At 43.8% G+C, this 16,934-nt stretch overlaps 1 protein-coding gene across 1 annotated transcript in view; it reads right to left on the bottom strand.

Annotated features, from left to right (window-relative positions):
* LOC104687061 (limbic system associated membrane protein) overlaps positions 1-16,934 on the bottom strand; it is a 1,003,034-nt gene that overhangs the window by 746,570 nt on the left and 239,530 nt on the right. The window lies entirely within an intron of this gene.

The raw sequence follows: 16,934 nt of genomic DNA, 5'->3' as shown, positions 1-16,934 counted from the left end.
CAAACACCAGCAAGAGTGCCAGAGTGGCCAGATGGTGCTTGGGTACCACTGCAGCCCCCCTGGACGGATTCCCTTGCAAACACTGGCAACTGTGATGGGCAAGGACGCACCCTCCCTCCCCACTACTCCCTTCATAAATCCAGCAAGGTGTGCCAACTTTCCTCGGCAGCATCAGGCACTCCTGCAGCTCCCTATTGCTCCTCTCGTAAGCACATTGCCAGTCGGCCCTCAGAGTGCCAAATATTGCTGCATCTTCCAAACTGCTTCCCTGTCAAGCACTGGCAGAGGTGCTATGACAGCATCACTACTGATCCGCTCCTCCTTACCCTTTCAATTGCAGGTACTGGCAGTGATGCCAAGGCACTCAAATCATGCCAGACATAGATAAAGATGCTTTACAGTAATACCTTTGTGCAAGAAATGGCAAAAAGACCCAGTACCCATATGGTGCTCTAATAGCCTTCCCTTGCCCTTTATGGCTCACAAACACTGGCAAGGATACCAAGCTGCCTAGAGTAACCTTACAAATCTTTGAGGGACTCCCTAATCAGAGGAAAAAGAATCCTTCAGTGCTGCTGGCAGGTAGTTTCACTTACTCATATGTAATTCACAGCCATCTACAAGTTTATAAGCAACTGCTCTTATAATAACTACCATCTCTTCTGTCTTCACCACCAGGAGAGCTGCCCTGAGGAAATTCTCACATGTACACAAGCAATATCCCTAAATGCTATGACACAAAGCAGTGCTGCTAAATTGAGCTTCTTCACTTGCCTGTTTAGTGTGACGGGTTTTGGTGGCACACTGTGTTTCAGTGGCCTACTGGTAGATAGCTAGTGGCAAATGCCTAAGAGTTTGGTACATGCATGAAGAAGGAAAAAGAAATCATGGCCCAGGTAGTCATAGAGAGATTATGCTAATTTAAAACTTATGAATTCCAATCTCTTCCTACTACTGCTGTATATTCTTCATTGACCCACAAACCAAAACTGAGCTTTGGCAGGCTAAGAGAAGAGAAGCAGATTTTATCCAATACTATCACCTGAAAGCATTGTCCCTGCTTCCCTCCACTGATACCACTTGGCCTCTTTGGCCAGCTACAAACCCATGCTGCTTCCGCTTGTAAAGGAAAAAACTGACGGAAGATGAAAGGCTGCTTCTGTGCTCCAAATGCCTCATACTTTGATTAAAAATGTTTTTGTCAATTAGAGATTGATTTTTGCTGTTCATTAAAGTGATGGATGTCAGTGCTGATGGAGGTGATATTTTACCCTGTGGTGGCCTGCTGTATAGATGGGTAGGAGGAGTTTACTAGAGTGGAGTTTATGACCAGGACTGGGATAAAATAGGCCAGTCAGAGGATGGAGAAATGAGTGCCATAGTGCTCAGGGAGGAGCAGGGGAAAGCTCCCATTGCAGAGTTTCGTAGTCAGTCCTTACTACTTCATCTTTCTGAAGGCACAGTGGAAGCTGAAGATAGAGACAGGTGTGGGGTTTTTTGGAGGGTTGCACAGCAGGAATGAAGATATGGATTGTACAGATGCCACAAGCTGGTAAGTTTTTATATGCAGGCCATGCAAAATTTCCCCAACTCAAGCTGAGCTTCTCCTCTAGGAGCCCACATCCTGACACTGCCATCAAAAGGACATTCCCTGAGAGGAAGAAAGGGCTGTCCTTAAACTGCATGGGATAGGTTCAAGCAAAGATACGACAAAAGTCGAGAGCTTCAAATACATAAGCAATGACTGTACTGTGGTTTTCCAAAATTAATTTACTTTCACCACTCACTTTCTGCAGGGCAGGGCCATACCTTACTTGTGCTGCTACCAGAAAGGGTAAGACAAGAAGTTATCAGAAGCTGCAGTATTTTCCAATGATGTGCCCATCGTGCTTTTGGCATTATTAGCCCAGGCCATGTGAAGGAGAAAAATCTGGAGTCATACACATGAAATAATAATGGAGTCAGACCATCTATGGGAGGTGGCAAAGCAGACATAAATATGACATCTCCCTGGGGTTGGATCTCCCCAGAAATACCAGTTTCTGTAGAAGAGAGTTTGGGCATCCACACATCTTCAGAACTATGATACTGCCCCCTGACCACCCAGCTGGATTTTACAGATTTTTTTCAACCTACTGCACACCTATCCATGCTTTTGCAGGCATGGAAAGAGAATGAAATGTGGCCCTGCCCCAGAGGAGAGTCCTGATGCAGCAGGAATTCAAAGGCACAATTCAGTGGCCTGACAACAGTGCCCATATAAAATGTCCCAGTCTCTGAGAAAGCCGTTTGGGACTAGCAGCTACACCAGATCTTACAGCAGCTTCACTCTTTGCTGAGGCAATAGCAGGAGGATTCAAGTGTGCACAATGTTATGATTACATTAAATGGGCTGAATAATGCCCTTCATGCCATGCTGTCCTCCTGCCTTCAGCAGGGATATAGAGCAGCCACATGGCAGTCACTAATGCGCAACGAGGGGCTGAATCACAGCTCTGCAAAAATTCACCTGCTCCCTTTCACCACTGAAATCTGTTACCTGTTGGTCCCCCATCTCCTTCAAGTTCCAGTTTTAGACACAAACTGTGTGTGCATATAAAAACACACGTGCACACAGACACATATTTGTATGCTGATGAGATCGTTAAATTTATCAGCTCTCCAATTCATTTGAGGTTCGTTACGGAGCTGCAGCGCTGCTCCTTTCATCTGGAAATGGAAAGGGAACGGCCTTTACCCCTTTCTCGAAATTAAAGCGAAATGGGTACCATTTTATTTTAAGTGCCCATTAAGTAAAGCGTAACTGAAACCAAGTTACAATGGGTGCCTCGGGGGAATGAACATAGGAGAGAACACACACACACACACCCCCACCAACAGCAAATGGCGGCAGGCACGAAAATCAGGGGAATAAACATCAAAGCACTTCATAGTGCAGTGATAGTTAAAAGCCTATTTTACACCCAGAAATGGCAAGAGATGTGGGCCCAAGAGCTCTTCAGTGCCTTTGAAAGACCCATTTAAGTCTTATTAAAATATTACCTGCTTTTTTTTTTTTTTTTTTGGTGCCTTTTACTGGATTTAAACTCTTAATTCATCTTCCGTAATTTTTTATGCACTGGGCTATTGTAAGGGGGAAAAAGACTCAATACTGTTAGTAAAAGGATCTAATTGGTAACTTCTTTTCATCTCAGAAGCCCCCCCTCCCTCCTCCTCCTCTCATTCCTTACAGGTTGGGTCATAGCAGCTTTCTTAATCTTTGGAGATTATTCTTTTGTGGTTTGATGAGACTTCACTAGACTCTTAAATCTTTTCATTTCACCTCATTTAAATATTTTGGCCAATTGCTGAAGTTAATGATGATGAATAGGATTAAGATTAAAGGCTTAAAAGGGTTAGGAGGAGGAAAAAATATATTTCATTTCCAACAATGCATACAGAAGTCTCTTTTCCTCAGTGTTGCATTACCTCTCTGTTACGGCTGTAGCTTGTAGCTCTTGGCAGATCTCTGACATGGCTGCATCTGTCTGTCTCTCTGCAACATCTCTTTTTGGCACCAAGTTCAGTAGAAAAATCAGGACCTTTGCACTCTTTGCATATGCTCACTTGTTCTTTGTGCTGTCTGCCTCTGCTTGTGCTCTGTCTGTGCTTCCCTGACTTATTCTAAACCCACGTATCCGAGTATAACCTTTCAAAGATGTCATTTAAAATAAAAAGACCCTGCACATTTATATAGACACAATTATCCTTATCATTTTGAACAGCAATTTAGAAGACAACCAGCCTGAAACTCTTGTCTGTGCACAGTACAACCCTTTCCCAAAGAAAAAAATCTTCTATTTTATTATTCTTTAACTCCTTTCCATATACTGATTTCCTCTGGTACAAAGCTGAAAATTCATCTTCATAGTCTCTGAAGCCACAGAAATTGGGCCAAACTGGAAATCTAGCTGCAACTAAGTAAGTCGTATTTCCCCATCAGTCTTTTGCTTAAAAACGTAAATATAATCCCACAGAAATTGCAGTTCTAGGAGGTCTTAGATCAGTTTGGACAGGCTTGAGTCCCTCTGGCTGCCGTTTCAAAATCAGTGGAGAAGAGAGCTAACAGAGTGGCTTGGGTGGGTTATACAAGTTGCGAAATGAAACCAGGCAATTCTCTGCCAGACCCAGCTTTGCCAGGTAAATAGTGAGCTGGTGGTACCATACCTCAACAAAAATCTCTCCTCTCTTATGGCTGAAGCAGCAAGGAGAAGGTGGGTGGATGGCAGGAGTCAGTTCCTGGAGCAGCACCAAGAACTTGTTGATGCCATACAAGACCTCTGCTCTGAAAGGGCATTCTCTATGTTTACCTAAACACCTCCTCCATCCTCAGTGTTGTAAATCTAGATCTTCTCCAACACAAACTTTTTTAATAGGTGGGAGGAGAATGAATACATTTTCCAGGCTTCAGTGAAAAAGCTGCATGAGACGGAACATCATTTATAATGTTAAGGATTAAAAATGGCTTACTGTGGGGAATAAAGTGAGCTATGGGTCTGCTGAAGATTTCTGGCATATTGAACAAACTGTACTGAAGCTCTAACATAAAATATTTATACCTGTATTTACCAGAGTTCATGTTAGACTTGGTTGGGGCAGAGCAAGTCTTTCAACAAAGAAGGAATGTGCAGAGGGCTGAAGGCTGTCTGGGCTCAGTAAAAGGAGGGGAATGAAAGCTGAATGGAAGGAGCTGGAGGATCATTTGGTGTTGCCTTAGGCAAAGCACCAAGTCCACAAGAGAAGCAGTTTTGCTAACATGAGTCTAAGGATCAAGTATGACTGATACCAAACTTGACAGGGAAAAGCTAATGAGATATACAAGGATGGACAAGTACAAGGATTTGCCACACCAGACTGAGGGAAATATATGTACAATGAGCAGGCCTGTTTAAGATCATCCTTGTACAACACCCTTACCAATTCTGTGCTTTGGCCAGCATGCGTAGAAGACCTGGAGAGGAAGCTCCCAGTGTGTTCACAGCTCGGGACAAGGCAGCACTAACAATGGAAGGACACATCTTGCCTCCTGGATGACAACTCAAATAGCTGAGCCATTTCCTAAGTAAGAGATGACATTTCCTCACTGCAGAAATGAGAGACTTTTTGGAAAATCCTTGACATTGCAGGCAGTGCATAGTCATTGTCCTGTCACAACAGAAAGGTGACTCTCCCAGTCGAGGTTGCTTATCTTAAACGTGTGCAGAAACGTGTTTGGTTCTTTACACTTCTTAAAGTCTCAGCAGCACATTCTCTAACTGCAGGGTAGAAAAATCCTAGTGTGCTCAACAAATTCAAAATCAAGTGTTTTGACTGACACAATGGGCTTGATCCAAAGACTTCCACAGAAAAAAGCAGAAGGTAAGGAAGCAAGTGGTTGTTCATCAGCAGACTGCAGAGCAGTCTGATAGCTGTGCAGGATTTTATGGATGCAGAGGCAAATTTTGAGGGGCATATGGACTAGGAGGATTTTTACTCCTTATAACTACTCCTTAAAAGTCCTCTCCACTGCCAAACAGAGAGGCTGCTGGAAGAACAGCTGTGATGGGTATGAGGAGTGTGCAATGGCCCATCACAGCTACATCCATTCCCAGAGCACATTTTCCATCTTCATTTGCTGCCCTAAGCATTTGTGCAGATTTGTAAATAGTACGCAGATATCATATTCTGTGGTGAAGTAGACAATCTCTTTCCAAAATGCACTCAGTTTTTAAAGGCTTCATCTGGAGTAATGCAAGAAAGAAAACATGGTTTCCATTTTTTTCTTTTTCAAGATTGAAACTTTAGGGTTTTTTAACTGCATCCAATATCGGCATTTGGAAGCTGTCAATAGGATCCATGTATTATTATTTAAAAAAAATAAAATTAAAACCAATTTTAAAATATAAGAAAAGCAAGGTTTAATAAAGATCTAATAGATTTTTTTTTTTTCCCACTCCTTTTTTTCTGGAATCCAAGCCTTGAAGACTTTCAATTCAGTAAAAAGGAAAAAGGACCTCAGGATAAGGCTCAAGGATTCAGGACCTTCAAAAGAGAAATGTAAGGAAACATCAAAGGCAGGTGTGTGCATGCATGAGTGTGCTGCCCGTGTGTCTGTGCGTGCCTCTCCTCTTTCTCAGGAGCACAGATGCAGCTTGGCCCCCTGCCTCGACTCTGTAATGAGTTACTGCTCCCTCTGAGCTCTCTTTTCTTTAGCCTTGGAAAAACAATTGTGCCACTGAGGTTGGACCTTCAGACACCCACAGCAGTAAACCTGTCCAGTTTTCTGAGAGCTCTTGGGTTACTCTTGACCTAGGCTGCTACTTTTCCTGAGCTCTTCCTTTAATTGTCACATATTGATTCAGCTTTTTTGCAAATAACTATTCATAAAGAAATGTTAAAGTCAGTGAAAAAAAAAAAACCCAAAACATACCAACATTCCTTTATATATGAAATAAAAAAATCCTAAAATTCAAAACTACTTCATATCTAGACACATGAAACATATGAAACTCCAGAGGAAACTGAAAAGAGACGCCAATTCCAGGACAAAGAGGTGGTTCTCATGCCTGTCTGGGATGGAAAGACACATCTACATCCCTGCTATGACTGTGGCAATACAGGATCTGAGCGGTATTTCCCACATCTCCAGTAGCACAAGCTAATGCCACAAGCTAGTACCACACACAGGTACTAGCTGCTTGATATGCAATATTCCCAAATTCTAAAATGAAAAATTTTCTAGCTGATAGTATGCTTACATAAATACACCCTCAATGTTAATGAATTAACATATCCCAACTAAACCAAATTAAACTAAACTAAACTAAATTAAGAGTTACCAACTAATCCATACATTCCTAGCCAGCTCTTCCAACAAAAAAATTCTGTTATTGCCCAGGTACGAGTAACAGTGACATAAACCCTCTTTTCAGCTACAACTGAAAAAGCCTGTCTGAGCAGAAGGTGCTGGTGGATCTGTGTCTGCCCATGGCCTTATCACTGAGCTATGCCTGCTCATGACCTTTACTTCTTGTGGTTGTGGTTAATGAACAGCCATTCACCAGGCAAACCTCACTTCTGCTGAGATTCTTTGACAGCCATTAAATGCTATGTATTTTTTTATTTTCCCCTCATTTGTTACAGTGCTGTGGACACAGAATGGAGTGGCAGCTATGAATTCAGCAATCACCAAGGCTTGGCATTGATCAAGGTGAGTATTTTCATTCAAGCATTCTTAAGACTCTTGTCAGTACCCAGCTGCTTCCTCACAGGCTCCCAATAATCTCGGTGCTATTTCTTTTGAATGAGATAAAAATAGCCTTTATTGATAAAGACTACTGAAAACAAAACAGTACTTTTTGCCTAGAGAATTAGGTCAGTCCAATAGTTGGGTTTATAATACCAACATGGAGACTACGCCATGCCAGTCTGATGGAGACATTGCACATCAGAGAACACGAATGGGCTGACCAGAGAGGAAAAGAATCAAAGGCAGAAGTGGACAGATGAAGCAGAAAAGCAGCCCAGCTTTAAACCTTAGGCATAGAGATTTACAGGAGAACAATCAAAAAAAAAAGATTCAAATTATTTCCATTAGCTGAGACAGTCTCCCAGCCCCAGTATATCTATCCTATCATAGCATCAAGGACACTGTAAGTAGACAAGTGGAAAGAATGAAGATGATGTTGAGCTCTGCATAAAGATGTAGGTGGGGGCCCACAATTAGAAATTCAGAGCTGTGCCACATCCTACCATTTAGATCTGAAGTTCCAATTGGATCACGTTAGAAGAAAAGGTCAACCCCAAAGACACATCTGGCTTTAGTGCCAAAGAAACCCCAAGAGTTGATATGCTGAGTCCCAACACTAAAGTCAATGTTAGGAATGCAAATAAAAGAGTGCTCCTAAAAGGCATATTTGGAGAACAGCCAAAACAAAAGAGTCTGATTCCCTCCATCCCACCACGTTATAAATCAGTCATGCTGCTGAAAAACGGCAGTACCAGTGGGATATGGGCCCTGGTTGCGTGACAGCGGCAATGTGCAGGTACTCTCAGCTGTGCTCACATCCCTCCTAGTAGCCCCAGAGTTTTCAGGTTAAAGGACAAAAATGATCACTAGCAGGAGTGGAAAGAATTTCACAGAAGTCAGTGCGGTAATGCTCTCTGCGCCTGCTCTGAATTCTCCCTGAGAACAAGAACTTTGAGACTAATTTCACCAGATCTCGTGGGATGAATGTTGTCTCCTTTTTCTGTGCAGAAATTATCTGGAAATGGTGGGTTGCTAGTTTAGTTTTATGAGCTTCTAAAACTATTCTTTGAATAATAATTGGCCTGAAGTTTGTCTGTTGAAAGAGTTCAATATTCAGCATTCAGCTCAGGGCAACAGCACATTGGCTCTGGAAGGGGAGGGCTTGGGGGGAATGACTCCCTCCAGAGTCACGGCCACACCACATGCGGCAAACCAAGTTTAAAATAGCTGCAGACAGAGAGGAGATCTGTCATTTGGAAATGACTTGTACGCTGTTTGAAGCAGCTGTTAGCTGTGCAGCAAAGAGACTCGGCAAATAGAATTGCTGTGTGCAACACAACCTGGGACTAATGTAACCCCCCTGTTTCCGATTACCGGGACAAGCTCTGAAGCCTGCCGTCCACAGAAACTAATACCAAGGACTGTAGAACAGGGAAAGTTTTATGGAACACAGGGCAATAGAAGCCAGTTTGCATGATGAAAATTAAATCTCCAAAAGGAATTGATTGTCTCTCCTTGATACAGAGAGCTAACTCTAATAAGATCTTTCATCATAAGGAGGCCTCTGCAAGGCTGGCATTGGAGGAGAAAGTAATACTGTGAATTTCTAACCATGAGAGTGTGAATTTAAATAAAAGTGGGTATGCGTTTGCCAAGCTTTTGGGCAGCGACCAAAAAGAAGGGAAAACTAAATCTTCACTGATAATACAGCTTATTGAAATGGCTCCACACGGTGAGTTAAACCAGATAAAAACAATGCTGAGGTGCAATGAGTCTGTTTTGCTTTGATTTCTTTGTAAATTAGCCATTCGGTTCTATTACGAGTGGAAATTTCAGCCTACGCTGGACAAATTTGCTCCTTGACAATTGAGGCAGGATCTCAGTTCAGCCAAAGTATGTATTCTTTTAAAATGTCAGGACTGGCTAAAGGACTCAGCTATGGTACACTCCTTTTCCTGCTCCATGGGGAAGTCACTCTATCTCTCTTCCCCACAGACATAATAATATTTCCTTGCACTTTAATTCTTATAACTCTCCCAAGGCTTGCAGCACTGGACTTGGGCTCTCTGGGTAGGCAGGATATTGGCAGCTCTGTCCACTGATGGCAAGGTGAATACCCTTAGGAGGTGCTGTATTGCTGCTGGTGCTGCCTTTTACATTTGCAGCAATAAGAGCAACTCTGCAAAGCTGGCCTTCCTTGGCTTTTTCTCACAAGTTGCTGCTCTGAAAGGTTTTGCTTTGGGCCAAACAATATAATTTGTGTCAAGTGGAATGGTGTTTTCCATCTTTTTCTTTCCACCCCCATATGAAAAAGAAGAGCAACTGAACAAGAGGGAAACCAACCAACACGAAGAGGATTTGGTTCAACACATGCCAGTTTTTCTATCTCCAAATGTTTTGTTTCAGAAGCCAAAGAGAAAAATATTTGCACATCTTTAACCCTAACCAGAAGAGTTCATTATGGAACTGGTGGCAGCCTGCACACTGTATAGGCGTTAACTTAAACTACACACATTTTAATTTGAGCAATTATGTTCTCTGGGCCTAATTCCCACTAGTTTAATTTGGATATTTTCTGTCATCACTTGTTGTACCCAACAGTTGTAAAATGCAACCATGCACTATTAAACAGCTGCTGCCTTCCACAGGTGGCTGCCTTTCAGAATGAGGTGAGGATGTCTCCTGTATTGCACAGAGGAGTTGTGAGGTTTAATTCATTCATGTTTGTGAACAGCTCTGAAAGCTTCATTTAAAACCTGCTGTATTCTTTGCAGGCTACATTTCCCAAAGGAAAAGAGTGCAAAGTGAAATGGCAGCTTTCACAGACAGACACTGGACACATCTGCATCTAGACTGATCCTAAAGGAATATTCCCCTATATTGCACTGGAAAGCCCTGCTACACTGCATGTTGTGCATATGCATTTTTCAATACATAGTACGCATCCTATGCATATATTTCAATACAAACATACATCATGTTTCAATAAATTCTGTACTAAGTCACATAGCTTTGACCCATGTGCATTGTCAGCTTCAGTACTCTTATTAGCACAAGAAAAAATGCAGTATTGGACACCCAAGAAGATTTTCTGTACAGTTAATATGAAATAAAAGCTATGTGGGGAATTATTTCAAGTCTTGGGCATGTCTTCTGCTTCTGCCTTGTTCAATACCACTACAACATGAACAATTTCGAGGCACACAGTGACACTTTTTGATACAACTGTGGTATTGAATCAACAGCCCTGGCTGGGATTTACTGCTGTGTTGGAAGCTGAGCAGACATGAGTACTTTTTCTCCTGGGTCAAACCATTCAACCATGTCAATTTGATCAAACATTTTGCCCCCTTGCTTGAAAGAGTACAGCAGGGAAGATCTGGTTCCATTGGAACTTCACTCAAAAACCAGAGCTATTGGGTACCAAGTCACTGCAGCACTCACATCCATCTTCATCCACGAGGCATGTAGGACAGCAAGCAACTTCATCCTCCTCTTCCTCTGTGATATGACTGAAGGATGATAAGGATCTTGGGATGGAGGGAAGCAAGCAGGGAGGAACAGGAAGGCAGAGAGAGCAAAAGGGGGGCAGGGAGAGGCAGATGGGACTCCGCTACTTATTTCCGGACCTTGAGAACAGACCTTTTGCAAAAAGGGTATCTCTACAATACAGTAGCTGATCTCAACATTTCTTACAAAGGTTGGCCCAGAAAGCCTCAAAGAGTATGAGCTGTTTACAGGACAGTTAGTTTCCAGGGAACTATAATAAATGTTGATCCATTGCCACCATCCAGGGTAGTTTCCTTTTAGTCTGGATAGCATTTCCCAGCTACAAAGGTACATTAAAGCCCAACCATGCATCACAGTCTGTCTGCTTGTGCCCCCCAGGCACACTGGGCTGAACCTGTGTCCCAGCTATCAATTTCAGCTGTGCTTGCCAGGCTGTTTTCAACCACTTGCATTAACACTTCATGTTACATTCTTGTTCTTTTGCCCCTGCTCACAAGCAGAAAATTCTAGATAGTCTATTCAGGATCTTGTAATTCAGGCCCCAGATGACACTCGCACTTGTCTGCTTTTCCTGTCCCAGGAAAGAAATGTAGCTATTTCACAGTTAGATTGGGCAACAACAAAAATTAATTAGTTGTGGACTTTCCATAAAACCATCAGACAGGTATGCCATACTGTCCACAGAGAGCAAACAGGAGTCAAAGGCTCAGCAAGGCAAGAGGAAAAGAAGAAGGAAGAGAAGTTTGGGGAAGGGCAATAGAAAGAGCAGAATGTCATGAAGAGCCTATAAAGAATTCCATTGTGATTAGAGACTCAATAAAGGCAAGGCTTTGGGAAAAGATGCCTGTGAGAAAGAGTGAACTTCACATAACAACAGAGCACACCTCTACATTTCATCCTCTTAATGCCGGTACAGACCCAGCCCTCTATAAGCACAAGTCTGCACACCCTACTGCACCCAAACAGCAGAAGGGTGTCATCCCAAAGTGCCTAAGATGAGTAGGAGGTTGGGCTAGATAACTACCTGTGGTCCCCTCCAATTCGAATCATCCTATGATCCTGCTCAGTAGGATGAGGGCATGGCTCTGGAGGTGAGCACACGTGGGCCCTTCAACAGCAGTAACCCTGGCAGGTGCCACGTGTGATGTTTTCATGTAATCTGACTTTCCTTGACATAGACTGACAGACATGTACTGATGAAAGGCACTGCGAAATTATAATCTCCAAAAATGGAATCTCCTCAAGCTCCTTCTCCAAACCCCAGCACCTCATCTCCAGTGTTCATTCTGCCTATGGTGACTTGATATTTCTTGCACAGCTCACCATAGAGAGCTACTGCTTTGAATTTTCTTTTTTTTTTTTTTCAGGAGGCCTTTGTGCTGCATAGGAAGGAGACACACTGAGAAGAACAAGAGAAAAGTGGGAAGGGAGAAATGAAGAGCAGCTCATTTAGGTGTGCCCTGGAGACAAAGTGGCAGGCAAATGAAGAAGCAGAGGGGAGAGTGAGAGAGATGGTGAGAGGAAGAGAAAGGGCCACTGAGAAATCAAGAGGGACACAGAGAGTAGACAGGTACAGAAAGAGCTCAGAACTGGGAGCATGATGGAAAGAGCTGAAGACCAGAAAGGGTGTTTCCATTTGTATTTTCATCTGATCCAAAAATGTGCTCACATAAAAAAAAAAAATCTCCAGCTTAGAGAAAGAACAGCTCAGGCAGCAAGGAAAGTGGTTTTGACAGAACAGCCAACTTAGGAAAGAGCTGTCTGCATAAGTGATCAGCTCAAACCACACTGACAACTCGCACGGTCCAACCTTCCCTCTGATCCAGACTCTCTGGTCCTGGCTTCACTAACTGAAGTAACTGGGTCGCTACCACCCCACAAGGGTGGTTATTCTGATTTGTCAGACTCATACGTGGTTATGGGGATACACCAGCCCTCTCAGGGCAAATACAGGGCTTTCTGTCTGGCATGGCAATTTCCTTGATGGACATGGTCCAGATTTGTTTCAAGTTTTGTTTAACTTTAATAGCTTTACCCTTGAAAGATCAGAGGAGAAGAGGTGGTTTTAAATTGAGAGAAGGGAGTCAATAAGCCTCCTTTCATTAGATAATGACTCTGCTTGCACTGTACTCAGATTTAACTGTAAGCCCCTTCCACAAAGTAAAATAGTTTGGTTTGGCTCTGTGTGTGTGTCTGTTGAGGGAAGAAATAGATCAAATTCGAGAAAGTGCTGAACACTCCTGCCCTTTGCTTTGTTGGTTATTTTTCCTCCCTGGCAACTGGCCTCCCTCCGAGAATGCTGGCTTGCGGATGAAATGAAATACAATACAACTGTATTTTGTATAGCGTCTCTCAAGTAAACAGGATCACAATTGCTCTGCGGGCTAAGTGGTAAAAAACAGCACAGAGAGAAGGAAATTAAGAGACAGAAGTGATGGAAGAAAACCAGCTGCTTCCAGAGGAAGGAAACACAGGTCTGTGACTAAGGCTCTGGGTCGGGAAACGGCAGGCACAGGCTTAGCTCTTAGAGCTGCCACAGACTTCATGCTTTGACCTTGAAAAACCTGCTTGACCTTACCAGGGCCCAGTTTCCAGTGCAAGACTTTTGCTTGTTAACTGTTCCCTGCCTTGGGAAGTCAGAGATTACTGCATTCAGCTCTGTGGGGTGCTCTGACACCACCCAGGCAAGGACTTACATGGGTGGGTGGGTAGAAGTGTGCTAGAAGGTAGTGGCACACAGAGTGATTTGAATCTTTCAGGATGCCAATATCTGAAAAGAATCACAGTAACTCACTAAGGTGATGATGCCACTGAAACATTTTAGCAAGTGGTGTTGAAACAAAGGGGTGAGAAGCAAATTTCACTGCAGTAACGACAGCCTTGCCTCATACCCAGTGCAACAGGAGAAGGTGGCATCCGTTCTATCCCTTAAAAGCAGTTTCACTGTAAGGACAGATATTAAGGAATGGAGTAGCTGCCAGTGACAGAACTGTCTGAGCATGTTAAATTTGGGTAGCATGTGGTATGGCGGTCATTTATAACCATGACGCTAACAGTACAAAACATATTGCTTATCACTATCGGAGGGTTGGGAAGGATGGCTAGAAAAATGCCTTGCAATCTGCTGCTGAGCAGCTCAAATATGGAAAAGCATGAGAAGTGATGACCCAAATGGGTAATGAACGTGTTTCATTACATGTTGACTGTGAACAGCAGGCTGACATAATACTTTTGAAAATAAGACATGATTTTGAAAGCACTTTCCATTTTTTTTTTTTTTTTTGAGCAACCTCGTTGTCTGTTTCAGTGAAGAAAGGGCTGGTGTGCTCTTCAGCCTGACTGTGCAGAGGCGAAGCTGTGGCATACCTTGGAAATACTGATTTCTAGGGATCCAACCATTTCCCTCTGTATTCAATACCCTTCACAGGTTCAGTCTCCTGTTCTGCTTTAAGGTGCATAACAATGTATGGACAGAAAAAGGGAAGGCACAAGCAGGTGTTGGCTGGGACGTGTCCTTTTCAAAGGACAGATGAGGGGGAAAACCTAGATATTAGAAGTTAGCTCCTTGCTTTTGTATGTGAGACTTGAGTAGTTCTCCTCCCTAATTTTCCTTCCATTTCCATGTCCAACATTCCCTTCCCTTGCAGCTAGTTCAGAGCAGAGCCATGAATTAGAGTGGGTAGATGCTGAGAGAGGGCCCTTGCAGAGAAAAAATGGGAAGCTGCTGCTGCCCCTGGAAGCAATGGGCCAGGGGTTGAGCCACCCAGAGCCTCCAGCTGCAGGGAGGCTGGCTGCTACCTCCCTGCTTTCTTGCCACATCCTTCCCTGCCCATTGACCACATGATTCATATAACATATTCAATGCTGAGCGGCACCTGACCCCAAATAGCACAGAGGGGGCTCCAAGGTAAGGGACTGCTCACAGGGCACACCTCCAGAGGACCTTGCTGTCCACCTGTGACTATGTGCACGGTGGCAAGGCCCTGGAGAAGTCACAGCACCAGGCTCATCTGCATCTGCTGCTAGAAGGACTTGTGTGCGCTCAGTGTCCCAACTTAAGTGGCCTTTGCAGGGAAGTGTGACTGTGTGTGGATATCAGTAGGGCCTTTAAATCTCCTAGAGATACTTTCTGTCCTGAGGGAGTTTCTCGGAGATGGGTGACTCAGACTGACAGCTCAGCAGGTATCGCACCAATCTCACAGTTGCTTTCGTACCAGCTGTGGGAAGCACAGCCTCATCTCCTACACATCTCTCTCTTTACATAGGACACCTTTCCTTCTCTCCTCCCCACGGCCCCAAGTCAGACCCAATTTATGGAGTAGGAGCACTGTTTTCCTCAACTTCCAGAAGCAGCGTGTATGAAGTCAGACACATCACATGTGCATCTCCATAGCAGTGAGATCAGACCTGGCATGGAAAATGAGGGGCAACGGGAAAAAAATATGGGAGAGGGCTCTGCAGATAAGGGATGGTTGCTTCTGCCTTGACTGGTGCCAGGCAGCATAAACCAAGAGGAACATGTGGGAGTGACATCCACCTGTGCCATTTCTGGGGTGGAGAGAGGCCTGTATATTGAGCCCCTTGAGCCCGCCAGATGTTAGTCTTTATTATTTAGTTGCAAAACCATGTTGGTCCGAGAGCCCAAATCACAGCTGCACTGAGGTCTTTATTCTTTACACTGGTATTTAAACCTTTGTCCCCGGCTGCAAAACAGTCTGAGATCCATCCCCCTGGGACCCTCCTCTACCCCATTCCCATTCCACAGTTCAGACTGTGGCAAGAAATTCAGAGCTCCTGCTGTGCCTGAGAAATAGTTTCCATCATCTTCTGAATGTTCTCAAAGTGGATAGGTGGCAAAAATCATTAGAAAGCCAAAATACTGACACTTTGAGGAAAGCCTTCTTTCAGGGGTGTGAGTACTGTTGGGACCAGATCACATATCTTGATCTAGTAGTACACATGGCCCTGATTTCCATGCTGACTTCTCCTGACCAAGGCTCTACAGAAATGTTTAAGAAACTGGTACCAGTTGTTACCAGGGGGAAGGAGGTTCCTTATATGACAACAGAAAGTTTTGGCATTGAGGGGAGCTCAAGTTTGATGTAGCCCCTCCAGGTGAATGTAACATTTTTTTAATGCATTTTTCATTACCTTATTAAGTAAAGGCAAATTAGACAACAATCAAATGCTGTGGGCATCCTGCCTTCTTCCCTACCACCCTCACAGATAGGATCATCTGTATAGTTTGCACCCTGGAAAAACCATATCTTAGCAGATGATATCTTTCTCTGTGGTCTGGCTTTGAAATTCAGCGTTTCAACCTCTGTCAGCACCATCTAGACTTCATCCCTCCTTGGCTGTGCTCATGCCACTGCTTCTTGCAGTAAGGCAATCAGAGTATAAGCTTTTTTCAAGATTCCCTGCTTAACCTCAGGCAGACCTGTGTAGCTCTAAGTAGCATATTACAGTAATGAGGGGCCATGATTATTTCTGAGAATATGCCCTCCTTCCCATTAGTAACCCCCCATGATAAGCAGCTCTATCTTCTCTGCTGCCACCAGTCACTAGCAGGCCACTGGGGCTGCAAAGAAGGACAGAGCAGCCTGTCATAAAGAAAAAGTGAGAGCAGCGCATAAACTGGGAGAGGGTGGGGGAAGGAATAAGCATTGACAGTCAAAATGCGAAAAAGATGAAATGCAATTTTTCTTCAAATGCCTGGAGACAAGACAGATCTCTCGGCTTCCTTCCCCTCCCTTGCCCTCCTGCCTGAAAAGAGAAGAGGTAGTTAACATAGGAAAGCCCCTCAAATAAGCCCTGACAGCCACATATTCAGAAACTGATGGCATTTCCCTAAACACTGTTTGTAAAATGGTAATTATCCAGCAGGCAGTGACAGCTGGCACTTAGCACTGAGAGAGAACATGAGCGGACAAGAAGAAAGGGATCCTGCCGTAATTGAACAAAGGGTAAAGAAATATATAAAACATAATCAGAAAAATACAAAGATTGCTGGCTGTGCTAATAGGTCACTTCAGCTTCTTGGTTCATCTTGAAGTGATTGAGTTTGAATGCAGATTCAGACTGACATCCTCCGAATCATTCCGCTGGGAACAGCACCTCTGAGGGGGGCAGCAGCAGCAGCAGCAAGCCCAAGGGG

Source organism: Corvus cornix, chromosome 1 (assembly GCF_000738735.6).
Source record: "Corvus cornix cornix isolate S_Up_H32 chromosome 1, ASM73873v5, whole genome shotgun sequence".
Lineage (NCBI taxonomy): Eukaryota > Metazoa > Chordata > Aves > Passeriformes > Corvidae > Corvus > Corvus cornix.
The sequence above is the reverse complement of the archived record's forward strand: the minus strand, read 5'-3'. Positions and strand labels throughout refer to the sequence as shown.